This window comes from Lepisma saccharinum, chromosome 11, assembly GCF_977018435.1.
Source record: "Lepisma saccharinum chromosome 11, izLepSacc3.1, whole genome shotgun sequence".
In the NCBI taxonomy this organism is placed as follows: Eukaryota; Metazoa; Arthropoda; class Insecta; order Zygentoma; family Lepismatidae; genus Lepisma; species Lepisma saccharinum.
In genome coordinates, this window is record NC_139239.1 from 43778100 (window position 1) to 43803942 (window position 25843).

The 25843-nt window shown below is 41.1% G+C and overlaps 15 non-coding genes and 13 pseudogenes across 15 annotated transcripts; all 28 read right to left on the reverse strand.

Moving 5' to 3' along the window:
* Positions 1–889: 889 nt before the first annotated feature.
* LOC145995695 (5S ribosomal RNA) lies at positions 890–1008 on the reverse strand (annotated as a pseudogene).
* A 928-nt stretch (positions 1009–1936) lies between these two features.
* Positions 1937–2055, reverse strand: LOC145995594 (5S ribosomal RNA). Its single transcript, XR_014442640.1, has one exon. It is a non-coding gene; the product is annotated as a 5S ribosomal RNA (ribosomal RNA).
* Positions 2056–2575: 520 nt separating this feature from the next.
* On the reverse strand, positions 2576–2694 carry LOC145995809 (5S ribosomal RNA; annotated as a pseudogene).
* A 577-nt stretch (positions 2695–3271) lies between these two features.
* Positions 3272–3390, reverse strand: LOC145995545 (5S ribosomal RNA). Its single transcript, XR_014442592.1, has one exon. It is a non-coding gene; the product is annotated as a 5S ribosomal RNA (ribosomal RNA).
* Positions 3391–3791: 401 nt separating this feature from the next.
* Positions 3792–3910, reverse strand: LOC145995824 (5S ribosomal RNA; annotated as a pseudogene).
* A 937-nt stretch (positions 3911–4847) lies between these two features.
* Positions 4848–4966, reverse strand: LOC145995582 (5S ribosomal RNA). Its single transcript, XR_014442628.1, has one exon. It is a non-coding gene; the product is annotated as a 5S ribosomal RNA (ribosomal RNA).
* A 1101-nt stretch (positions 4967–6067) lies between these two features.
* Positions 6068–6186, reverse strand: LOC145995761 (5S ribosomal RNA). The gene has a single exon (XR_014442722.1). It is a non-coding gene; the product is annotated as a 5S ribosomal RNA (ribosomal RNA).
* Positions 6187–6587: 401 nt separating this feature from the next.
* Positions 6588–6706, reverse strand: LOC145995742 (5S ribosomal RNA; annotated as a pseudogene).
* A 1102-nt stretch (positions 6707–7808) lies between these two features.
* Positions 7809–7927, reverse strand: LOC145995415 (5S ribosomal RNA). The gene has a single exon (XR_014442469.1). It is a non-coding gene; the product is annotated as a 5S ribosomal RNA (ribosomal RNA).
* A 953-nt stretch (positions 7928–8880) lies between these two features.
* LOC145995741 (5S ribosomal RNA) lies at positions 8881–8999 on the reverse strand (annotated as a pseudogene).
* A 1097-nt stretch (positions 9000–10096) lies between these two features.
* LOC145995653 (5S ribosomal RNA) lies at positions 10097–10215 on the reverse strand. Its single transcript, XR_014442697.1, has one exon. It is a non-coding gene; the product is annotated as a 5S ribosomal RNA (ribosomal RNA).
* Positions 10216–11115: 900 nt separating this feature from the next.
* Positions 11116–11234, reverse strand: LOC145995696 (5S ribosomal RNA; annotated as a pseudogene).
* A 928-nt stretch (positions 11235–12162) lies between these two features.
* LOC145995595 (5S ribosomal RNA) lies at positions 12163–12281 on the reverse strand. The gene has a single exon (XR_014442641.1). It is a non-coding gene; the product is annotated as a 5S ribosomal RNA (ribosomal RNA).
* Positions 12282–12801: 520 nt separating this feature from the next.
* On the reverse strand, positions 12802–12920 carry LOC145995810 (5S ribosomal RNA; annotated as a pseudogene).
* Positions 12921–13497: 577 nt separating this feature from the next.
* LOC145995532 (5S ribosomal RNA) lies at positions 13498–13616 on the reverse strand. The gene has a single exon (XR_014442580.1). It is a non-coding gene; the product is annotated as a 5S ribosomal RNA (ribosomal RNA).
* A 401-nt stretch (positions 13617–14017) lies between these two features.
* Positions 14018–14136, reverse strand: LOC145995825 (5S ribosomal RNA; annotated as a pseudogene).
* Positions 14137–15073: 937 nt separating this feature from the next.
* LOC145995608 (5S ribosomal RNA) lies at positions 15074–15192 on the reverse strand. The gene has a single exon (XR_014442654.1). It is a non-coding gene; the product is annotated as a 5S ribosomal RNA (ribosomal RNA).
* Positions 15193–16295: 1103 nt separating this feature from the next.
* LOC145995697 (5S ribosomal RNA) lies at positions 16296–16414 on the reverse strand (annotated as a pseudogene).
* Positions 16415–17342: 928 nt separating this feature from the next.
* On the reverse strand, positions 17343–17461 carry LOC145995597 (5S ribosomal RNA). Its single transcript, XR_014442643.1, has one exon. It is a non-coding gene; the product is annotated as a 5S ribosomal RNA (ribosomal RNA).
* A 520-nt stretch (positions 17462–17981) lies between these two features.
* LOC145995811 (5S ribosomal RNA) lies at positions 17982–18100 on the reverse strand (annotated as a pseudogene).
* Positions 18101–18677: 577 nt separating this feature from the next.
* Positions 18678–18796, reverse strand: LOC145995533 (5S ribosomal RNA). The gene has a single exon (XR_014442581.1). It is a non-coding gene; the product is annotated as a 5S ribosomal RNA (ribosomal RNA).
* Positions 18797–19197: 401 nt separating this feature from the next.
* Positions 19198–19316, reverse strand: LOC145995826 (5S ribosomal RNA; annotated as a pseudogene).
* A 937-nt stretch (positions 19317–20253) lies between these two features.
* Positions 20254–20372, reverse strand: LOC145995609 (5S ribosomal RNA). Its single transcript, XR_014442655.1, has one exon. It is a non-coding gene; the product is annotated as a 5S ribosomal RNA (ribosomal RNA).
* Positions 20373–21474: 1102 nt separating this feature from the next.
* On the reverse strand, positions 21475–21593 carry LOC145995773 (5S ribosomal RNA). The gene has a single exon (XR_014442723.1). It is a non-coding gene; the product is annotated as a 5S ribosomal RNA (ribosomal RNA).
* Positions 21594–21994: 401 nt separating this feature from the next.
* LOC145995574 (5S ribosomal RNA) lies at positions 21995–22113 on the reverse strand. Its single transcript, XR_014442620.1, has one exon. It is a non-coding gene; the product is annotated as a 5S ribosomal RNA (ribosomal RNA).
* A 1102-nt stretch (positions 22114–23215) lies between these two features.
* Positions 23216–23334, reverse strand: LOC145995416 (5S ribosomal RNA). Its single transcript, XR_014442470.1, has one exon. It is a non-coding gene; the product is annotated as a 5S ribosomal RNA (ribosomal RNA).
* Positions 23335–24431: 1097 nt separating this feature from the next.
* Positions 24432–24550, reverse strand: LOC145995698 (5S ribosomal RNA; annotated as a pseudogene).
* A 1097-nt stretch (positions 24551–25647) lies between these two features.
* On the reverse strand, positions 25648–25766 carry LOC145995757 (5S ribosomal RNA; annotated as a pseudogene).
* Positions 25767–25843: the final 77 nt, after the last annotated feature.

Genomic DNA, 25843 nt, shown 5'->3' on the forward strand with positions numbered 1-25843 from the left:
GAAGGAAATTTTGTGCAGGTTTGGGATGCTAAACAGAAACGCCCAAAAATATATCAAATAATATGGCAGGAACGTATCCTCGCCGAAAAACTACCAACACCGGCTTTTTGGGAAGCGATTCTGCAAAAAATATATGTGATTGATTAACTTCAAGTTACAAAAAAGTCATTATCACCATTAAAAAAGCAAAAGGTTGCTAACAGTACCTGGTGCTCCCAGGCTGTCACCCATCCAAGTACTTACCAGATCCGTCGCTTCTTGACTTCTGTTTTGGGACGAAAACCGGTATATTTAACGCGGTATGTCCTTTGGCGAAAGACACTGCTTTCGGTAAGTTACATATAGGCCATCTTCTAGTTTTCGAGACGAGTCGGGACATCTCATGTTTCGTGGGCAATGCCGAGAATGTGTAGAAGAAACATAGGTTTTTGTGCTACAAATAATGATACAATTCATTGTAATCATACTGAGAAAATGTGCTCTAACAAAGATCGAGAGATGTGTTAATATTAAAGCTACAAGATAGAGATTCAAATTTAGTGCAGTGAAAGGGTTTTGAACAAAATATACACCCCATAATAACGCAGACTCGTATTCTCGCCGAAAACTACCAACGCAGGACCTACGGAGAGAGACACGTCGGATCCAGGCACCGCTATCCACCGCAATTATGTCGGCCAGATGTAATACGACAGCACCCTGCAAACCAGAGTGATATGAAATTAAAAAAAAAACATCGGCTTCCCAGATATTCATATATACTAATATACATTTTTTACATATATTATTTTCTGACTGCTATGAAAGAGGTGATTCTGCAGAAACTGTGGATGATTGATTGGTTTCAAATTACAAAAAGGTCACTATTAACCAAAACAAAGAAAAAGGTTGCCAACAGTACCTGGTGTTCAAAGGCAGTCACCCATCCAAGTACTTACCAGGCCCGACGCTGCTTGACTTCGGTGATAGGACGAGAACCGGTATATTCAGCGCGGTATGACCGTTGGCGAAAGGTACTGCTCTCGGTAAGATAGTAATACTCCAACGTCTAGTTTTCGAGACGAGACGGGTTATGTCTCGTTTAGTGTGGACTGCCAAGAATGTGTAGATGAAACATAATTGTTACTATTAATGATACATTTCATTGTAATCATAGTGAGAAAATGTGCTTTATCAACTTTCGAGAGATGTGTTAACATTAAAGCTAAAAGACAGAGAAGGAAATTTTGCGCAGGGTTGGGATTTTAAACAAAAACGCCCAAAAATACATCAAATAATATGGCAGGAACGTATCCTCGCAGAAAAACTACCAACGCCGGCTCTTCGGGAAGCGATTCTGCAAAAAATATTTGTGATTGATTGACTTCAAGTTACAAAGAAGTCATTATCACCATTAAAAAAGCAAAAGGTTGCTAACAGTACCTGGTGCTCCCAGGCTGTCACCAATCCAAGTACTTACCAGATCCTTAGCTGCTTGACTTCTGTTTTGGGACGAAAACCGGTATATTTAACGCGGTATGTCCGTTGGCGAAAGACACTGCTTTCGGTAAGTTACATATAGGCCACCGTCTAGTTTTCGAGGCGAGTCGGGACATCTCACGTTTCGTGGGCAATGCCAAGAATTTGTAGAATAAACATACGTTTTTGTACTACAAATAATGATACAATTCATTGTAATCATATTGGGAAAATGTGCTCTAACAACCTTCGAGAGATGTGTTAACATTAAAGCTAAAAGACAGAGAAGGAAATTTTTTGAAGGGTTGGGTTTTTAAACAAAAAACGCACATACAATACATACGATAATATGGCAGGAACGTATCCTCGCAGAAAAACTACCATCGCCGGCTCTTCGGGGAGCGATTCTGCAAAAACTGTGGGTGATTGATTGATTTCAAGTTTCAAAAAAGATCATTATCAGCATTAAGAAAAAGGTCGCCAACAGTACATGGTGTTCCCAGGCGGTCACCCATCCAAGTACTTACCAGGCCCGAAGCTGCTTGACTTCGGTGATCGGACGAGAACCGGTATATTCAGCGCGGTATGACCGTTGGCGAAAGCTACAGCATTCGGTAAGATAGATATAGTCCACCTTCTAGTTTTCGAGACGAGTCGGGACTTCTCACGTTTCGTGGGCAATGCCAAGAATCTGTAGAATAAACATGCGTTTTTGTACTACAAATAATGATACAATTCATTGTAATCATAGTGAGATAATGTGCTCTAACAAACTTCGAGAGATGTGTTAACATTAAAGATACAAGATAGAGATTCAAATTTAGTGCATTGAAAGGGTTTTGCACAAAATATACACCCCAAAATAACGCAGACTCGTATTCTCGCCGAAAACTACAAACGCCGGACCTTTGGAGAGAGACACGGCAGATCCAGGCACCGCTATCCACCGCAATTATGGCGGCCGGATGTAATACGACAGCACCCTGCAAGCCAGCATGATTTTTTACATATATTATTTGCTTACAGCTATAAAAGAAGTGATTCTACAGAAACTGTGGATGATTGATTGGTTTCTAATTACAAAAAGGTCACTATTAACCCAAACAAAGAAAAAGGTTGCCAACAGTACCTGGTGTTCCCAGGAAGTCACCCATCCAAGTACTTACCAGGCCCGACGCTGCTTGACTTCTGTTTAGGGACGAAAACCGGTATATTTAACGCGGTATGTCCTTTGGCGAAAGGCTCTGCTTTCGGTAAGTTACATATAGGCAACCTTCTAGCTTTCGAGACGAGTCGGGACATCCTACGTTTCGTGGGCAATGACGAGAATGTGTAGAAGAAACATAAGTTTTTGTACTACAAATAATGATACAATTCATTGAAATCATAGTGAGAAAATGTGCTCTAACAAACTTCGAGAGATGTGTTAACATTAAAGCTGCAAGATAGAGATTCAAATTTAGTGCAGTGAAAGGGTTTTGAACAAAATATACACCCCATAATAACGCAGACTCGTATTCTCGCCGAAAACTACCAACGTAGGACCTACGGAGAGAGACACGTCGGATCCAGGCAACCGCTATCCACCGCAATTATGGCGGCCAGATGTAATACGACAGCACCCTGCAACCCAGAATGATAAGAAATTAAAAAAAAACATCGGCTTCCCAGATATTCATATATACTAACATACATTTTTTTACATATATTATTTTCTGACTGCTATGAAAGAGGTGATTCTGCAGAAAATGTGGATGATTGATTGGTTTCAAATTACAAAAAGGTCACTATTAACCAAAACAAAGAATAAGGTTGCCAACAGCACCTGGTGTTCCCGGGCAGTCACCCATCCAAGTACTTACCAGGACCGACGCTGCTTGACTTCGGTGATCGGACGAGAACCGGTATATTCAGCGCGGTATGACCGTTGGCGAAAGGTACTGCTCTCGGTAAGTTAGATATACTCCAACGTCTAGTTTTCGAGACGAGACGGGTTATGTCTCGTTTAGTGTGGACTGCCAAGAATGTGTAGATGAAACATAATTGTTACTATTAATGATACATTTCATTGTAATCATAGTGAGAAAATGTGCTTTATCAACTTTTGAGAGATGTGTTAACATTAAAGCTAAAAGACAGAGAAGGAAATTTTGTGCAGGGTTGGGATTTTAAACAGAAAGGCCCAAAAATACATCAAATAATATTTCAGGAACGTATCCTCGCACAAAAACTACCAACGCCGGCTCTTCGGGAAGCGATTCTGCAAAAAATGTTTGTGATTTATTGACTTCAAGTTACAAAAAGTCATTATCACCATTAAAAAAGCAAAAGGTTGCTAACAGTACCTGGTACTCCCAGGCGGTCACCCATCCAAGTACTTATCAGATCCGTCGCTTCTTGACTTCTGTTTTGGGACGAAAACCGGTATATTTAACGCGGTATGTCCGTTGGCGAAAGACACTGCTTTCGGTAAGTTACATATAGTCCACCTTCTAGTTTTCGAGACGAGTCGGGACATCTCACGTTTCGTAGGCAATGCCAAGAATTTGTAGAATAAACATACGTTTTTGTACTACAAATAATGATACAATTCATTGTAATCATAGTGAGAAAATGTGCTCAAACAAACTTCGAGAGATGTGTTAACATTAAAGATACAAGATAGAGATTCAAATTTAGTGCTGTGAAAGGGTTTTGAACAAAATATACACCCCATAATAACGCAGACTCGTATTCTCGCCGAAAACTACCAACGCCGGACCTACGGAGAGAGACACGTCGGATCCAGGCACCGCTATCCACCGCAATTATGGCGGCCGGCTGTAATACGACTGCACCCTTCAAACCAGCATGATAAGAATCTAAAAAAAAAACATCGGCTTCCCAGATATTCATATATACTAATAATCATCCTTTGCGCAACAGCCCATGAAGGGCCTGGGCATACCTACCGACTGCCGGTCTCCCTCCCACACTTTCTCTCGTCACCTCTAAACGTGGAGATCTTCAACCAGTATTGGAATAGTCGGGGGGTCAGCCCGACGTATCCCTAGCCGTTATAGTAGGTCGTCTCGACCGGATTACGATCACTCATTCGGAGCTCCCCAATTTCCTCACGATGGTGGGTTGCCACCGGCCCTATACGTAGGCCGAATAAATTCCGACCAGAGCCGGATTCGAACCTACGCCGTCCCACAGCGAACGATCTCAATACGAGTGAACGCCTTAACCCGCTCGACTACGGAGGAGGACTTCATATATACTAATATACATTTTTTACATATATTATTTGCTTACAGCTATAAAAGAGGTGATTCTGCAGAAACTGTGGATGATTGATTGGTTTCAAATTACAAAAAGGTCATTATCAACCAAAACAAAAAAAAGGTTGCCAACAGCACCTGGCGTTCCCAGGCGGTCACCCATCCAAGTACTTACCAGGCTCGACGCTGCTTGACTTCGGTGATCGGACGAGAACCGATATATTCAGCGCGGTATGACCGTTGGCGAAAGGTACTGCTTTCAGTAAGATATATATACTCCACCGTCTAGTTTTCGAGACGAGACGTATTATGTCCCGTTTTGTGTGCACTGCCAAGAAACTGTAGATGAAACGTAAGTGTTACTACACCAAATATTGATACATTTGATTGTAATCATAGTGAGAAAATGTGCTTTAACACTCTTCGAGAGATGTGTTAACATTAAAGCTAAAAGACAGAGAAGGAAATTTTGTGCAGGGTTGGGATGTTAAACAGAAACGCCCAAAAATACATCAAATAATATGGCAGGAAGGTATCCTCGCCGGAAAACTACCAACGGCGGCTGTTGGGGAAGCGATTCTTCAAAAAATATTTGTGATTGATTGACTTCAAGTTACAAAAAAGTCATTATCACCATTAAAAAAGCAAAAGGTTGCTCACAGTACCTGGTGCTCCCAGGCTGTCACCCATCCAAGTACTTACCACATACGTCGCTGCTTGACTTCTGTTTTGGGACGAAAACCGGTATATTTAACGCGGTATGTCCGTTGGCGAAAGACACTGCTTTCGGTAAGTTACATATAGGCCACCTTCTAGTTTTCGAGACGAGTCGGGACATCTCACGTTTCGTGGGCAATGCCAAGAATGTGTAGAAGAAACATACGTTTTTGTACTACAAATAATGATACAATTCATTGCAATCATAGTGAGAAAATGTGCTCTAACAAACTTCGAGAGATGTGTTAACATTAAAGCTACAAGATAGAGATTCAAATTTAGTGCCGTGAAAGGGTTTTGAACAAAATATACACCCCATAATAACGCAGACTTGTATTCTCGCCGAAAACTACCAACGCAGGACCAACGGAGAGAGACAAGGCGGATACAGGCACCCCTATCCACCGCAATTATGGCGGCCAGATGTAATACGACAGCACCCTGCAACCCAGAATGATAAGAAATTAAAAAAAACATCTGCTTCCCAGATATTCAAATATACTAATATACATTTTTTACATATATTATTTTCTGACTGCTATGAAGGAGGTGATTCTGCAGAAACTGTGGATGATTGATTTGTTTCAAATTACAAAAAGTTCACTATTAACCAAAACAAAGAAAAAGGTTGCCAACAGTACCTGGTGTTCCCAGGCAGTCACCCATCCAAGTACTTACCAGGCCCGACGCTGCTTGACTTCGGTGATCGGACGAGAACCGGTATATTCAGCGCGGTATGACCGTTGGCGAAAGGTACTGCTCTCGGTAAGATAGATATACTCCAACGTCTAGTTTTCGAGACGAGACGGGTTATGTCTCGTTTAGTGTGGACTGCCAAGAATGTGTAGATGAAACATAATTGTTACTATTAATGATACATTTCATTGTAATCATAGTGAGAAAATGTGCTTTAACAACCTTCGAGAGATGTGTTAACATTAAAGCTAAAAGACAGAGAAGGAAATTTTGTGAAGTGTTTGGTTTTTAAACAAAAAACGCACATAAAATACATCACATAATATGGCAGGAAGGTATCCTCGCAGAAACATTACCAACGTCGGCTCTTCGGGGAGCGATTCCTCAAAAACTGTGGGTGATTGATTGAATTCATGTTTCAAAAAAGGTCATTATCAGCATTAAAGAAAAGGTTGCCAACAGTACCTGTTGTTCCCAGCCGGTCACCCATCCAAGTACTTACTAGTCCCGACGCTGCTTGACTTCGGTGATCGGACGAGAGCCGGTATATTCAGCGCGGTATGACCGTTGGCGAAAGGTACTGCATTCGGTAACATAGATATACTCCACCGTCTAGTTTTCGAGACGAGACGGGTTATGTCTCATTTTGTGTGCACTGCCAAGAATGTGTAGGTGAAACATAATTGTTACTACACAAAATAATGATACATTTCATTGTAATCATAGTGAGAAAATGTGCTCTAACAACCTTCGAGAAATGTGTTAACATAAAAGCTAAAAGACAGAGAAGAAAATTTTCTGCAGGGTTTAGATTTTAAACAAAAACGCCCAAAAATACATCAAATAATATTTCAGGAACGTATCCTCGCACAAAAACTACCAACGCCGGCTCTTCGGGAAGCGATTCTGCAAGAAATGTTTGTGATTTATTGACTTCAAGTTACAAAAAAGGTCATTATCACCATTACAAAAGCAAAAAGGTTGCTAACAGTACTTGGTGCTCCCTGGCTGTCACACATCCTAGTACTTTCCAGATCCGTCGCTGCTTGGTTTCTTTTTTGGGACGAAAACCGGTATATTTAACGCGGTATGTCCGCTGGGGAAATGCACTGCTTTCGGTAAGTTACATATAGGCCACCTTCTAGCTTTCGAGACGAGTCGGGACATCCTACGTTTCGTGGGCAATGCCAAGAATGTGTTGAAGGAACATACGTTTTTGTACTAAAATAATGATACAATTCATTGTAATCATAGTGAGAAAATGTGCTCTAACAAATTTCGAGAGATGTGTTAACATTAAAGCTACACAATAGGGATTCAAAATTAGTGCAGTGAAAGGGTTTTGAACAAAATATACACCCCATAATAACGCAGACTCGTATTCTCGCTGAAAACTACCAACGCCGGACCTACGGAGAGAGACACGGCGGATCCAGGCACCGCTATCCACCGCAATTATGGCGGCCGGCTGTAATACGACTGCACCCTTCAAACCAGCATGATAAGAAACTAAAAAAAAACATCGGCTTCCCAGATATTCATATATACTAATATACATTTTTTACATATATTATTTGCTTATAGCTATAAGAGAGGTGATTCTGCAGAAGCTGTGGATGATTGATTGGTTTCAAATTACAAAAAGTTCATTATCAACCAAAACAAAAAAAAGGTTGCCAACAGTACCTGGTGTTCCCAGGCAGTCAACCATCCAAGTACTTACCAGGCCCGACGCTGCTTGACTTCGGTGATCGGATGAGAACCGGTATATTCAGCGCGGTATGACCGTTGGCGAAAGGTACTGCTTTCGGTAAGATAGATATACTCCACCGTCTAGTTTTCGAGACGAGACGTATTATGTCCCGTTTTGTGTGGACTGCCAAGAATGTGTAGATGAAACATAATTGTTACTATTAATGATACATTTCATTGTAATCATAGTGAGAAAATGTGCTTTATCAACTTTCTAGAGATGTGTTAACATTAAAGCTAAAAGACAGAGAAGGAAATTTTGCGCAGGGTTGGGATTTTAAACAGAAACGCCCAAAAATACATCAAATAATATGGCAGGAACGTATCCTCGCAGAAAAACTACCAACGCCGTCTCTTCGGGAAGCGATTCTGCAAAAAATGTTTGTGATTCATTGACTTCAAGTTACAAAAAAGTCATTATCACCATTGAAAAAGCAAAAATGTTGCTAACAGTAAATGGTGCTCTCAGGCTGTCAACCATCCAAGTACTTACCAGATCCATCGCTGCTTGACTTCTGTTTTTTGACGAAAACCGGTATATTTAAAGCGGTATGTCCGTTGGCGAAATGCACTGCTTTCGGTAAGTTACATATAGGCAACCTTCTAGCTTTCGAGACGAGTCGGGACATTCTACGTTTCGTGGGCAATGCCAAGAATGTGTTGAAGAAACATACGTTTTTGTACTAAAATAATGATACAATTCATTGTAATCATAGTGAGAAAATGTGCTCTAACAAACTTCGAGAGATGTGTTAACATTAAAGCTACAAGATAGGGATTCAAATTTAGTGCAGTGAAAGGGTTTTGAACAAAATATACACCCCATAATAACGCAGACTCGTATTCTCGCCGAAAACTACCAACGCCGGACCTACGGAGAGAGACACGGCGGATCCAGGCACCGCTATCCACCGCAATTATGGCGGCCGGCTGTAATACGACTGCACCCTTCAAACCAGCTTGATAAGAAACTAAAAAAAAACATCGGCTTCCCAGATACCAGTACCTGGTGTTCCCAGGCAGTCAACCATCCAAGTACTTACCAGGCCCGACGCTGCTTGACTTCGGTAATCGGATGAGAACCGGTATATTCAGCGCGGTATGACCGTTGGCGAAAGGTACTGCTTTCGGTAAGATAGATATACTCCACCGTCTAGTTTTCGAGACGAGACGTATTATGTCCCGTTTTGTGTGCACTTCCAAAAATGTGTAGATGAAACATAATTGTTACTATTAATGATACATTTCATTTTAATCATAGTGAGAAAATGTGCTTTAACAACCTTCGAGAGATGTGTTAACATAAAAGCTAAAAGACAGAGAAGGAAATTTTAAGCAGGGTTGGGATTTTAAACAGAAACGCCCAAAAATACATCAAATAATATTTCAGGAACGTATCCTCGCACAAAAACTACCAACGCCGGCTCTTCGGGAAGCGATTCTGCAAGAAATGTTTGTGATTTATGTACTTCAAGTTACAAAAAAGGTCATTATCACCATTACAAAAGCAAAAAGGTTGCTAACAGTACCTGGTGCTCCCTGGCTGTCACCCATCCAAGTACTTTCCAGATCCGTCGCTGCTTGGTTTCTTTTTTGGGACGAAAATCGGTATATTTAACGCGGTATGTCCGCTGGCGAAATGCACTGCTTTCGGTAAGTTACATATAGGCCACCTTCTAGCTTTCGAGACGAGTCGATACATCCTACGTTTCGTGGGCAATACCAAGAATTTGTTGAAGAAACATACGTTTTTGTACTAAAATAATGATACAATTCATTGTAATCATAGTGAGAAAATGTGCTCTAACAAACTTCGAGAGATGTGTTAACATTAAAGCTACAAGATAGAGATTAAAATTTAGTGCAGTGAAAGGGTTTTGAACAAAATATACACATAATAATAACGCAGACTCATATTCTCGCCGAAAACTACCAACGCCGGACCTACGGAGAGAGACACGGCGGATCCAGGCACCGCTATCCACCGCAATTATGGCGGCCGGCTGTAATACGACTGCACCCTTCAAACCAGCATGATAAGAAACTAAAAAAAAAACATCGGCTTCCCAGATATTCATATATACTAATATACATTTTTTACATATATTATTTGCTTACAGCTATAAAAGAGGTGATTCTGCAGAAACTGTGGATGATTGATTGGTTTCAAATTACAAAAAGGTCACTATTAACCAAAACAAAAAAAAGGTTGTCAACAGTACCTGGTGTTCAAAGGCAGTCACCCATCCAAGTACTTACCAGGCCCGACGCTGCTTGACTTCGGTGATCGGACGAGAACCGGTATATTCAGCGGGGTATGACCGTTGGCGAGGGGTACTGCTTTCGGTAAGATAGATATACTCCACCGTCTAGTTTTCGAGACGAGACGTATTATGTCCCGTTTTGTGTGCACTGCCAAGAAACTGTAGATGAAACGTAAGTGTTACTACACCAAATATTGGTACATTTGATTGTAATCATAGTGAGAAAATGTGCTTTAACACTCTTCGAGAGATGTGTTAACATTAAAGCTAAAAGACAGAGAAGGAAATTTTGTGCAGGTTTGGGATGCTAAACAGAAACGCCCAAAAATATATCAAATAATATGGCAGGAACGTATCCTCGCCGAAAAACTACCAACGCCGGCTGTTTGGGAAGCGATTCTGCAAAAAATATATGTGATTGATTAACTTCAAGTTTTCGAGACGAGTCGGGACATCTCATGTTTCGTGGGCAATGCCGAGAATGTGTAGAAGAAACATAGGTTTTTGTGCTACAAATAATGATACAATTCATTGTAATCATACTGAGAAAATGTGCTCTAACCAAGATCGAGAGATGTGTTAATATTAAAGCTACAAGATAGAGATTCAAATTTAGTGCAGTGAAAGGGTTTTGAACAAAATATACACCCCATAATAACGCAGACTCGTATTCTCGCCGAAAACTACCAACGCCGGACCTACGGAGAGAGACACGTCGGATCCAGGCACCGCTATCCACCGCAATTATGTCGGCCAGATGTAATACGACAGCACCCTGCAAACCAGAGTGATATGAAATTAAAAAAAAAACATCGGCTTCCCAGATATTCATATATACTAATATACATTTTTTACATATATTATTTTCTGACTGCTATGAAAGAGGTGATTCTGCAGAAACTGTGGATGATTGATTGGTTTCAAATTACAAAAAGGTCACTATTAACCAAAACAAAGAAAAAGGTTGCCAACAGTACCTGGTGTTCAAAGGCAGTCACCCATCCAAGTACTTACCAGGCCCGACGCTGCTTGACTTCGGTGATAGGACGAGAACCGGTATATTCAGCGCGGTATGACCGTTGGCGAAAGGTACTGCTCTCGGTAAGATAGTAATACTCCAACGTCTAGTTTTCGAGACGAGACGGGTTATGTCTCGTTTAGTGTGGACTGCCAAGAATGTGTAGATGAAACATAATTGTTACTATTAATGATACATTTCATTGTAATCATAGTGAGAAAATGTGCTTTATCAACTTTCGAGAGATGTGTTAACATTAAAGCTAAAAGACAGAGAAGGAAATTTTGCGCAGGGTTGGGATTTTAAACAAAAACGCCCAAAAATACATCAAATAATATGGCAGGAACGTATCCTCGCAGAAAAACTACCAACGCCGGCTCTTCGGGAAGCGATTCTGCAAAAAATATTTGTGATTGATTGACTTCAAGTTACAAAGAAGTCATTATCACCATTAAAAAAGCAAAAGGTTGCTAACAGTACCTGGTGCTCCCAGGCTGTCAACAATCCAAGTACTTACCAGATCCTTAGCTGCTTGACTTCTGTTTTGGGACGAAAACCGGTATATTTAACGCGGTATGTCCGTTGGCGAAAGACACTGCTTTCGGTAAGTTACATATAGGCCACCGTCTAGTTTTCGAGGCGAGTCGGGACATCTCACGTTTCGTGGGCAATGCCAAGAATTAGTAGAATAAACATACGTTTTTGTACTACAAATAATGATACAATTCATTGTAATCATATTGGGAAAATGTGCTCTAACAACCTTCGAGAGATGTGTTAACATTAAAGCTAAAAGACAGAGAAGGAAATTTTTTGAAGGGTTGGGTTTTTAAACAAAAAACGCACATACAATACATACGATAATATGGCAGGAACGTATCCTCGCAGAAAAACTACCATCGCCGGCTCTTCGGGGAGCGATTCTGCAAAAACTGTGGGTGATTGTTTGATTTCAAGTTTCAAAAAAGATCATTATCAGCATTAAGAAAAAGGTCGCCAACAGTACATGGTGTTCCCAGGCGGTCACCCATCCAAGTACTTACCAGGCCCGAAGCTGCTTGACTTCGGTGATCGGACGAGAACCGGTATATTCAGCGCGGTATGACCGTTGGCGAAAGCTACAGCATTCGGTAAGATAGATATAGTCCACCTTCTAGTTTTCGAGACGAGTCGGGACTTCTCACGTTTCGTGGGCAATGCCAAGAATCTGTAGAATAAACATACGTTTTTGTACTACAAATAATGATACAATTCATTGTAATCATAGTGAGAAAATGTGCTCTAACAAACTTCGAGAGATGTGTTAACATTAAAGATACAAGATAGAGATTCAAATTTAGTGCATTGAAAGGGTTTTGCACAAAATATACACCCCAAAATAACGCAGACTCGTATTCTCGCCGAAAACTACAAACGCCGGACCTTTGGAGAGAGACACGGCAGATCCAGGCACCGCTATCCACCGCAATTATGGCGGCCGGATGTAATACGACAGCACCCTGCAAGCCAGCATGATTTTTTACATATATTATTTGCTTACAGCTATAAAAGAGGTGATTCTACAGAAACTGTGGATGATTGATTGGTTTCTAATTACAAAAAGGTCACTATTAACCCAAACAAAGAAAAAGGTTGCCAACAGTACCTGGTGTTCCCAGGAAGTCACCCATCCAAGTACTTACCAGGCCCGACGCTGCTTGACTTCTGTTTAGGGACGAAAACCGGTATATTTAACGCGGTATGTCCTTTGGCGAAAGGCTCTGCTTTCGGTAAGTTACATATAGGCAACCTTCTAGCTTTCGAGACGAGTCGGGACATCCTACGTTTCGTGGGCAATGACGAGAATGTGTAGAAGAAACATAAGTTTTTGTACTACAAATAATGATACAATTCATTGAAATCATAGTGAGAAAATGTGCTCTAACAAACTTCGAGAGATGTGTTAACATTAAAGCTGCAAGATAGAGATTCAAATTTAGTGCAGTGAAAGGGTTTTGAACAAAATATACACCCCATAATAACGCAGACTCGTATTCTCGCCGAAAACTACCAACGTAGGACCTACGGAGAGAGACACGTCGGATCCAGGCAACCGCTATCCACCGCAATTATGGCGGCCAGATGTAATACGACAGCACCCTGCAACCCAGAATGATAAGAAATTAAAAAAAAACATCGGCTTCCCAGATATTCATATATACTAACATACATTTTTTTACATATATTATTTTCTGACTGCTATGAAAGAGGTGATTCTGCAGAAAATGTGGATGATTGATTGGTTTCAAATTACAAAAAGGTCACTATTAACCAAAACAAAGAATAAGGTTGCCAACAGTACCTGGTGTTCCCGGGCAGTCACCCATCCAAGTACTTACCAGGACCGACGCTGCTTGACTTCGGTGATCGGACGAGAACCGGTATATTCAGCGCGGTATGACCGTTGGCGAAAGGTACTGCTCTCGGTAAGATAGATATACTCCAACGTCTAGTTTTCGAGACGAGACGGGTTATGTCTCGTTTAGTGTAGACTGCCAAGAATGTGTAGATGAAACATAATTGTTACTATTAATGATACATTTCATTGTAATCATAGTGAGAAAATGTGCTTTATCAACTTTCGAGAGATGTGTTAACATTAAAGCTAAAAGACAGAGAAGGAAATTTTGTGCAGGGTTGGGATTTTAAACAGAAAGGCCCAAAAATACATCAAATAATATTTCAGGAACGTATCCTCGCACAAAAACTACCAACGCCGGCTCTTCGGGAAGCGATTCTGCAAAAAATGTTTGTGATTTATTGACTTCAAATTACAAAAAGTCATTATCACCATTAAAAAAGCAAAAGGTTGCTAACAGTACCTGGTACTCCCAGGCGGTCACCCATCCAAGTACTTATCAGATCCGTCGCTTCTTGACTTCTGTTTTGGGACGAAAACCGGTATATTTAACGCGGTATGTCCGTTGGCGAAAGACACTGCTTTCGGTAAGATAGATATACTCCACCGTCTAGTTTTCGAGACGAGTCGGGACATCTCACGTTTCGTAGGCAATGCCAAGAATTTGTAGAATAAACATACGTTTTTGTACTACAAATAATGATACAATTCATTGTAATCATAGTGAGAAAATGTGCTCTAACAAACTTCGAGAGATGTGTTAACATTAAAGATACAAGATAGAGATTCAAATTTAGTGCTGTGAAAGGGTTTTGAACAAAATATACACCCCATAATAACGCAGACTCGTATACTCGCCGAAAACTACCAACGCCGGACCTACGGAGAGAGACACGTCGGATCCAGGCACCGCTATCCACCGCAATTATGGCGGCCGGCTGTAATACGACTGCACCCTTCAAACCAGCATGATAAGAAACTAAAAAAAAAACATCGGCTTCCCAGATATTCATATATACTAATAATAATCCTTTGCGCAACAGCCCATGAAGGGCCTGGGCATACCTACCGACTGCCGGTCTCCCTCCCACACTTTCTCTCGTCACCTCTAAACGTGGAGATCTTCAACCAGTATTGGAATAGTCGGGGGGTCAGCCCGACGTATCCCCAGCCGTTATAGTAGGTCGTCTCGACCGGATTACGATCACTCATTCGGCGCTCCCCAATTTCCTCACGATGGTGGGTTGCCACCGGCCCTATACGTAGGCCGAATAAATTCCGACCAGAGCCGGATTCGAACCTACGCCGTCCCACAGCGAACGATCTCAAGACGAGTGAACGCCTTAACCCGCTCGACTACGGAGGAGGACTTCATATATACTAATATACATTTTTTACATATATTATTTGCTTACAGCTATAAAAGAGGTGATTCTGCAGAAACTGTGGATGATTGATTGGTTTCAAATTACAAAAAGGTCATTATCAACCAAAACAAAAAAAAGGTTGCCAACAGCACCTGGCGTTCCCAGGCGGTCACCCATCCAAGTACTTACCAGGCTCGACGCTGCTTGACTTCGGTGATCGGACGAGAACCGATATATTCAGCGCGGTATGACTGTTGGCGAAAGGTACTGCTTTCAGTAAGATATATATACTCCACCGTCTAGTTTTCGAGACGAGACGTATTATGTCCCGTTTTGTGTGCACTGCCAAGAAACTGTAGATGAAACGTAAGTGTTACTACACCAAATATTGATACATTTGATTGTAATCATAGTGAGAAAATGTGCTTTAACACTCTTCGAGAGATGTGTTAACAATAAAGCTAAAAGACAGAGAAGGAAATTTTGTGCAGGGTTGGGATGTTAAACAGAAACGCCCAAAAATACATCAAATAATATGGCAGGAAGGTATCCTCGCCGAAAAACTACCAACGGCGGCTGTTTGGGAAGCGATTCTTCAAAAAATATTTGTGATTGATTGACTTCAAGTTACAAAAAAGTCATTATCACCATTAAAAAAGCAAAAGGTTGCTCACAGTACCTGGTGCTCCCAGGCTGTCACCCATCCAAGTACTTACCACATACGTCGCTGCTTGACTTCTGTTTTGGGACGAAAACCGGTATATTTAACGCGGTATGTCCTTTGGCGAAAGACACTGCTTTCGGTAAGTTACATATAGGCCATCTTCTAGTTTTCGAGACGAGTCGGGACATCTCATGTTTCGTGGGCAATGCCGAGAATGTGTAGAAGAAACATAGGTTTTTGTGCTACAAATAATGATACAATTCATTGTAATCATACTGAGAAAATGTGCTCTAACAAAGATCGAGAGATGTGTTAATATTAAAGCTACAAGATAGAGATTCAAATTTAGTGCAGTGAAAGGGTTTTGAACAAAATATACACCCCATAATAACGCAGACTCGTATTCTCGCCGAAAACTACCAACGCAGGACCTACGGAGAGAGACACGTCGGATCCAGGCACCGCTATCCACCGCAGTTATGTCGGCCAGATGTAATACGACAGCACCCTGCAAACCAGAGTGATATGAAATTAAAAAAAAAACATCGGCTCCCCAGATATTCATATATACTAATATACATTTTTTACATATATTATTTTCTGACTGCTATGAAAGAGGTGATTCTGCAGAAACTGTGGATGATTGATTGGTTTCAAATTACAAAAAGGTCACTATTAACCAAAACAAAGAAAAAGGTTGCCAACAGTACCTGGTGTTCAAAGGCAGTCACCCATCCAAGTACTTACCAGGCCCGACGCTGCTTGACTTCGGTGATAGGACGAGAACCGGTATATTCAGCGCGGTATGACCGTTGGCGAAAGGTACTGCTCTCGGTAAGATAGTAATACTCCAACGTCTAGTTTTCGAGACGAGACGGGTTATGTCTCGTTTAGTGTGGACTGCCAAGAATGTGTAGATGAAACATAATTGTTACTATTAATGATACATTTCATTGTAATCATAGTGAGAAAATGTGCTTTATCAACTTTCGAGAGATGTGTTAACATTAAAGCTAAAAGACAGAGAAGGAAATTTTGCGCAGGGTTGGGATTTTAAACAAAAACGCCCAAAAATACATCAAATAATATGGCAGGAACGTATCCTCGCAGAAAAACTACCAACGCCGGCTCTTCGGGAAGCGATTCTGCAAAAAATATTTGTGATTGATTGACTTCAAGTTACAAAGAAGTCATTATCACCATTAAAAAAGCAAAAGGTTGCTAACAGTATCTGGTGCTCCCAGGCTGTCAACAATCCAAGTACTTACCAGATCCTTAGCTGCTTGACTTCTGTTTTGGGACGAAAACCGGTATATTTAACGCGGTATGTCCGTTGGCGAAAGACACTGCTTTCGGTAAGTTACATATAGGCCACCGTCTAGTTTTCGAGGCGAGTCGGGACATCTCACGTTTCGTGGGCAATGCCAAGAATTTGTAGAATAAACATACGTTTTTGTACTACAAATAATGATACAATTCATTGTAATCATATTGGGAAAATGTGCTCTTACAACCTTCGAGAGATGTGTTAACATTAAAGCTAAAAGACAGAGAAGGAAATTTTTTGAAGGGTTGGGTTTTTAAACAAAAAACGCACATACAATACATACGATAATATGGCAGGAACGTATCCTCGCAGAAAAACTACCATCGCCGGCTCTTCGGGGAGCGATTCTGCAAAAACTGTGGGTGATTGATTGATTTCAAGTTTCAAAAAAGATCATTATCAGCATTAAGAAAAAGGTCGCCAACAGTACATGGTGTTCCCAGGCGGTCACCCATCCAAGTACTTACCAGGCCCGAAGCTGCTTGACTTCGGTGATCGGACGAGAACCGGTATATTCAGCGCGGTATGACCGTTGGCGAAAGCTACAGCATTCGGTAAGATAGATATAGTCCACCTTCTAGTTTTCGAGACGAGTCGGGACTTCTCACGTTTCGTGGGCAATGCCAAGAATCTGTAGAATAAACATACGTTTTTGTACTACAAATAATGATACAATTCATTGTAATCATAGTGAGAAAATGTGCTCTAACAAACTTCGAGAGATGTGTTAACATTAAAGATACAAGATAGAGATTCAAATTTAGTGCATTGAAAGGGTTTTGCACAAAATATACACCCCAAAATAACGCAGACTCGTATTCTCGCCGAAAACTACAAACGCCGGACCTTTGGAGAGAGACACGGCAGATCCAGGCACCGCTATCCACCGCAATTATGGCGGCCGGATGTAATACGACAGCACCCTGCAAGCCAGCATGATTTTTTACATATATTATTTGCTTACAGCTATAAAAGAGGTGATTCTACAGAAACTGTGGATGATTGATTGGTTTCTAATTACAAAAAGGTCACTATTAACCCAAACAAAGAAAAAGGTTGCCAACAGTACCTGGTGTTCCCAGGAAGTCACCCATCCAAGTACTTACCAGGCCCGACGCTGCTTGACTTCTGTTTAGGGACGAAAACCGGTATATTTAACGCGGTATGTCCTTTGGCGAAAGGCTCTGCTTTCGGTAAGTTACATATAGGCAACCTTCTAGCTTTCGAGACGAGTCGGGACATCCTACGTTTCGTGGGCAATGACGAGAATGTGTAGAAGAAACATAAGTTTTTGTACTACAAATAATGATACAATTCATTGAAATCATAGTGAGAAAATGTGCTCTAACAAACTTCGAGAGATGTGTTAACATTAAAGATACAAGATAGAGATTCAAATTTAGTGCTGTGAAAGGGTTTTGAACAAAATATACACCCCATAATAACGCAGACTCGTATACTCGCCGAAAACTACCAACGCCGGACCTACGGAGAGAGACACGTCGGATCCAGGCACCGCTATCCACCGCAATTATGGCGGCCGGCTGTAATACGACTGCACCCTTCAAACCAGCATGATAAGAAACTAAAAAAAAAACATCGGCTTCCCAGATATTCATATATACTAACATACATTTTTTTACATATATTATTTTCTGACTGCTATGAAAGAGGTGATTCTGCAGAAAATGTGGATGATTGATTGGTTTCAAAATACAAAAAGGTCACTATTAACCAAAACAAAGAATAAGGTTGCCAACAGTACCTGGTGTTCCCGGGCAGTCACCCATCCAAGTACTTACCAGGACCGACGCTGCTTGACTTCGGTGATCGGACGAGAACCGGTATATTCAGCGCGGTATGACCGTTGGCGAAAGGTACTGCTCTCGGTAAGATAGATATACTCCAACGTCTAGTTTTCGAGACGAGACGGGTTATGTCTCGTTTAGTGTGGACTGCCAAGAATGTGTAGATGAAACATAATTGTTACTATTAATGATACATTTCATTGTAATCATAGTGAGAAAATGTGCTTTATCAACTTTCGAGAGATGTGTTAACATTAAAGCTAAAAGACAGAGAAGGAAATTTTGTGCAGGGTTGGGATTTTAAACAGAAAGGCCCAAAAATACATCAAATAATATTTCAGGAACGTATCCTCGCACAAAAACTACCAACGCCGGCTCTTCGGGAAGCGATTCTGCAAAAAATGTTTGTGATTGATTGACTTCAAGTTACAAAAAGTCATTATCACCATTAAAAAAGCAAAAGGTTGCTAACAGTACCTGGTACTCCCAGGCGGTCACCCATCCAAGTACTTATCAGATCCGTCGCTTCTTGACTTCTGTTTTGGGACGAAAACCGGTATATTTAACGCGGTATGTCCGTTGGCGAAAGACACTGCTTTCGGTAAGTTACATATAGTCCACCTTCTAGTTTTCGAGACGAGTCGGGACATCTCACGTTTCGTAGGCAATGCCAAGAATTTGTAGAATAAACATACGTTTTTGTACTACAAATAATGATACAATTCATTGTAATCATAGTGAGAAAATGTGCTCTAACAAACTTCGAGAGATGTGTTAACATTAAAGATACAAGATAGAGATTCAAATTTAGTGCTGTGAAAGGGTTTTGAACAAAATATACACCACATAATAACGCAGACTCGTATACTCGCCGAAAACTACCAACGCCGGACCTACGGAGAGAGACACGTCGGATCCAGGCACCGCTATCCACCGCAATTATGGCGGCCGGCTGTAACACGACTGCACCCTTCAAACCAGCATGATAAGAAACTAAAAAAAAAACATCGGCTTCCCAGATATTCATATATACTAATAATAATCCTTTGCGCAACAGCCCATGAAGGGCCTGGGCATACCTACCGACTGCCGGTCTCCCTCCCACACTTTCTCTCGTCACCTCTAAACGTGGAGATCTTCAACCAGTATTGGAATAGTCGGGGGGTCAGCCCGACGTATCCCCAGCCGTTATAGTAGGTCGTCTCGACCGGATTACGATCACTCATTCGGAGCTCCCCAATTTCCTCACGATGGTGGGTTGCCACCGGCCCTATACGTAGGCCGAATAAATTCCGACCAGAGCCGGATTCGAACCTACGCCGTCCCACAGCGAACGATCTCAAGACGAGTGAACGCCTTAACCCGCTCGACTACGGAGGAGGACTTCATATATACTAATATACATTTTTTACATATATTATTTGCTTACAGCTATAAAAGAGGTGATTCTGCAGAAACTGTGGATGATTGATTGGTTTCAAATTACAAAAAGGTCATTATCAACCAAAACAAAAAAAAGGTTGCCAACAGCACCTGGCGTTCCCAGGCGGTCACCCATCCAAGTACTTACCAGGCTCGACGCTGCTTGACTTCGGTGATCGGACGAGAACCGATATATTCAGCGCGGTATGACTGTTGGCGAAAGGTACTGCTTTCAGTAAGATATATATACTCCACCGTCTAGTTTTCGAGACGAGACGTATTATGTCCCGTTTTGTGTGCACTGCCAAGAAACTGTAGATGAAACGTAAGTGTTACTACACCAAATATTGATACATTTGATTGTAATCATAGTGAGAAAATGTGCTTTAACACTCTTCGAGAGATGTGTTAACATTAAAGCTAAAAGACAGAGAAGGAAATTTTGTGCAGGGTTGGGATGTTAAACAGAAACGCCCAAAAATACATCAAATAATATGGCAGGAAGGTATCCTCGCCGAAAAACTACCAACGGCGGCTGTTTGGGAAGCGATTCTTCAAAAAATATTTGTGATTGATTGACTTCAAGTTACAAAAAAGTCATTATCACCATTAAAAAAGCAAAAGGTTGCTCACAGTACCTGGTGCTCCCAGGCTGTCACCCATCCAAGTACTTACCACATACGTCGCTGCTTGACTTCTGTTTTGGGACGAAAACCGGTATATTTAACGCCGTATGTCCGTTGGCGAAAGACACTGCTTTCGGTAAGTTACATATAGGCCACCTTCTAGTTTTCGAGACGAGTCGGGACATCTCACGTTTCGTGGGCAATGCCAAGAATGTGTAGAAGAAACATACGTTTTTGTACTACAAATAATGATACAATAAATTGCAATCATAGTGAGAAAATGTGCTCTAACAAACTTCGAGAGATGTGTTAACATTAAAGCTACAAGATAGAGATTCAAATTTAGTGCAGTGAATGGGTTTTGAACAAAATATACACCCCATAATAACGCAGACTTGTATTCTCGCCGAAAACTACCAACGCAGGACCAACGGAGAGAGACAAGGCGGATACAGGCACCCCTATCCACCGCAATTATGGCGGCCAGATGTAATACGACAGCACCCTGCAACCCAGAATGATAAGAAATTAAAAAAAAACATCGGCTTCCCAGATATTCATATATACTAATATACATTTTTTACATATATTATTTTCTGACTGCTATGAAGGAGGTGATTCTGCAGAAACTGTGGATGATTGATTTGTTTCAAATTACAAAAAGTTCACTATTAACCAAAACAAAGAAAAAGGTTGCCAACAGTACCTGGTGTTCCCAGGCAGTCACCCATCCAAGTACTTACCAGGCCCGACGCTGCTTGACTTCGGTGATCGGACGAGAACCGGTATATTCAGCGCGGTATGACCGTTGGCAAAAGGTACTGCTCTCGGTAAGATAGATATACTCCAACGTCTAGTTTTCGAGACGAGACGGGTTATGTCTCGTTTAGTGTGGACTGCCAAGAATGTGTAGATGAAACATAATTGTTACTATTAATGATACATTTCATTGTAATCATAGTGAGAAAATGTGCTTTAACAACCTTCGAGAGATGTGTTAACATTAAAGCTAAAAGACAGAGAAGGAAATTTTGTGAAGTGTTTGGTTTTTAAACAAAAAACGCACATAAAATACATCACATAATATGGCAGGAAGGTATCCTCGCAGAAACATTACCAACGTCGGCTCTTCGGGGAGCGATTCCTCAAAAATTGTGGGTGATTGATTGAATTCATGTTTCAAAAAAGGTCATTATCAGCATTAAAGAAAAGGTTGCCAACAGTACCTGTTGTTCCCAGGCGGTCACCCATCCAAGTACTTACCAGGCCCGACGCTGCTTGACTTCGGTGATCGGACGAGAACCGGTATATTCAGCGCGGTATGACCGTTGGCGAAAGGTACTGCATTCGGTAACATAGATATACTCCACCGTCTAGTTTTCGAGACGAGACGGGTTATGTCTCATTTTGTGTGCACTGCCAAGAATGTGTAGGTGAAACATAATTGTTACTACACAAAATAATGATACATTTCATTGTAATCATAGTGAGAAAATGTGCTCTAACAACCTTCGAGAAATGTGTTAACATAAAAGCTAAAAGACAGAGAAGAAAATTTTCTGCAGGGTTTAGATTTTAAACAAAAACGCCCAAAAATACATCAAATAATATTTCAGGAACGTATCCTCGCACAAAAACTACCAACGCCGGCTCTTCGGGAAGCGATTCTGCAAGAAATGTTTGTGATTTATTGACTTCAAGTTACAAAAAAGGTCATTATCACCATTACAAAAGCAAAAAGGTTGCTAACAGTACTTGGTGCTCCCTGGCTGTCACACATCCTAGTACTTTCCAGATCCGTCGCTGCTTGGTTTCTTTTTTGGGACGAAAACCGGTATATTTAACGCGGTATGTCCGCTGGGGAAATGCACTGCTTTCGGTAAGTTACATATAGGCCACCTTCTAGCTTTCGAGACGAGTCGGGACATCCTACGTTTCGTGAGCAATGCCAAGAATGTGTTGAAGGAACATACGTTTTTGTACTAAAATAATGATACAATTCATTGTAATCATAGTGAGAAAATGTGCTCTAACAAATTTCGAGAGATGTGTTAACATTAAAGCTACACGATAGGGATTCAAAATTAGTGCAGTGAAAGGGTTTTGAACAAAATATACACCCCATAATAACGCAGACTCGTATTCTCGCTGAAAACTACCAACGCCGGACCTACGGAGAGAGACACGGCGGATCCAGGCACCGCTATCCACCGCAATTATGGCGGCCGGCTGTAATACGACTGCACCCTTCAAACCAGCATGATAAGAAACTAAAAAAAAACATCGGCTTCCCAGATATTCATATATACTAATATACATTTTTTACATATATTATTTGCTTATAGCTATAAGAGAGGTGATTCTGCAGAAGCTGTGGATGATTGATTGGTTTCAAATTACAAAAAGTTCATTATCAACCAAAACAAAAAAAAGGTTGCCAACAGTACCTGGTGTTCCCAGGCAGTCAACCATCCAAGTACTTACCAGGCCCGACGCTGCTTGACTTCGGTGATCGGATGAGAACCGGTATATTCAGCGCGGTATGACCGTTGGCGAAAGGTACTGCTTTCGGTAAGATAGATATACTCCACCGTCTAGTTTTCGAGACGAGACGGGTTATGTCTCGTTTAGTGTGGACTGCCAAGAATGTGTAGATGAAACATAATTGTTACTATTAATGATACATTTCATTGTAATCATAGTGAGAAAATGTGCTTTATCAACTTTCGAGAGATGTGTTAACATTAAAGCTAAAAGACAGAGAAGGAAATTTTGCGCAGGGTTGGGATTTTAAACAAAAACGCCCAAAAATACATCAAATAATATTGCAGGAACGTATCCTCGCAGAAAAACTACCAACGCCGGCTCTTCGGGAAGCGATTCTGCAAAAAATATTTGTGATTGATTGACTTCAAGTTACAAAGAAGTCATTATCACCATTAAAAAAGCAAAAGGTTGCTAACAGTACCTGGTGCTCCCAGGCTGTCACCCATCCAAGTACTTACCAGATCCGTCGCTTCTTGACTTCTGTTTTGGGACGAAAACCGGTATATTTAACGCGGTATGTCCTTTGGCGAAAGACACTGCTTTCGGTAAGTTACATATAGGCCATCTTCTAGTTTTCGAGACGAGTCGGGACATCTCATGTTTCGTGGGCAATGCCGAGAATGTGTAGAAGAAACATAGGTTTTTGTGCTACAAATAATGATACAATTCATTGTAATCATACTGAGAAAATGTGCTCTAACAAAGATCGAGAGATGTGTTAATATTAAAGCTACAAGATAGAGATTCAAATTTAGTGCAGTGAAAGGGTTTTGAACAAAATATACACCCCATAATAAAGCAGACTCGTATTCTCGCCGAAAACTACCAACGCAGGACCTACGGAGAGAGACACGTCGGATCCAGGCACCGCTATCCACCGCAATTATGTCGGCCAGATGTAATACGACAGCACCCTGCAAACCAGAGTGATATGAAATTAAAAAAAAAACATCGGCTTCCCAGATATTCATATATACTAATATACATTTTTTACATATATTATTTTCTGACTGCTATGAAAGGGGTGATTCTGCAGAAACTGTGGATGATTGATTGGTTTCAAATTACAAAAAGGTCACTATTAACCAAAACAAAGAAAAAGGTTGCCAACAGTACCTGGTGTTCAAAGGCAGTCACCCATCCAAGTACTTACCAGGCCCGACGCTGCTTGACTTCGGTGATAGGACGAGAACCGGTATATTCAGCGCGGTATGACCGTTGGCGAAAGGTACTGCTCTCGGTAAGATAGTAATACTCCAACGTCTAGTTTTCGAGACGAGACGGGTTATGTCTCGTTTAGTGTGGACTGCCAAGAACGTGTAGATGAAACATAATTGTTACTATTAATGATACATTTCATTGTAATCATAGTGAGAAAATGTGCTTTATCAACTTTCGAGAGATGTGTTAACATTAAAGCTAAAAGACAGAGAAGGAAATTTTGCGCAGGGTTGGGATTTTAAACAAAAACGCCCAAAAATACATCAAATAATATGGCAGGAACGTATCCTCGCAGAAAAACTACCAACGCCGGCTCTTCGGGAAGCGATTCTGCAAAAAATATTTGTGATTGATTGACTTCAAGTTACAAAGAAGTCATTATCACCATTAAAAAAGCAAAAGGTTGCTAACAGTACCTGGTGCTCCCAGGCTGTCACCCATCCAAGTACTTACCAGATCCGTCGCTTCTTGACTTCTGTTTTGGGACGAAAACCGGTATATTTAACGCGGTATGTCCTTTGGCGAAAGACACTGCTTTCGGTAAGTTACATATAGGCCATCTTCTAGTTTTCGAGACGAGTCGGGACATCTCATGTTTCGGGGGCAATGCCGAGAATGTGTAGAAGAAACATAGGTTTTTGTGCTACAAATAATGATACAATTCATTGTAATCATACTGAGAAAATGTGCTCTAACAAAGATCGAGAGATGTGTTAATATTAAAGCTACAAGATAGAGATTCAAATTTAGTGCAGTGAAAGGGTTTTGAACAAAATATACACCCCATAATAACGCAGACTCGTATTCTCGCCGAAAACTACCAATGCAGGACCTACGGAGAGAGACACGTCGGATCCAGGCACCGCTATCCACCGCAATTATGTCGGCCAGATGTAATACGACAGCACCCTGCAAACCAGAGTGATATGAAATTAAAAAAAAAACATCGGCTTCCCAGATATTCATATATACTAATATACATTTTTTACATATATTATTTTCTGACTGCTATGAAAGAGGTGATTCTGCAGAAACTGTGGATGATTGATTGGTTTCAAATTACAAAAAGGTCACTATTAACCAAAACAAAGAAAAAGGTTGCCAACAGTACCTGGTGTTCAAAGGCAGTCACCCATCCAAGTACTTACCAGGCCCGACGCTGCTTGACTTCGGTGATAGGACGAGAACAGGTATATTCAGCGCGGTATGACCGTTGGCGAAAGGTACTGCTCTCGGTAAGATAGTAATACTCCAACGTCTAGTTTTCGAGACGAGACGGGTTATGTCTCGTTTAG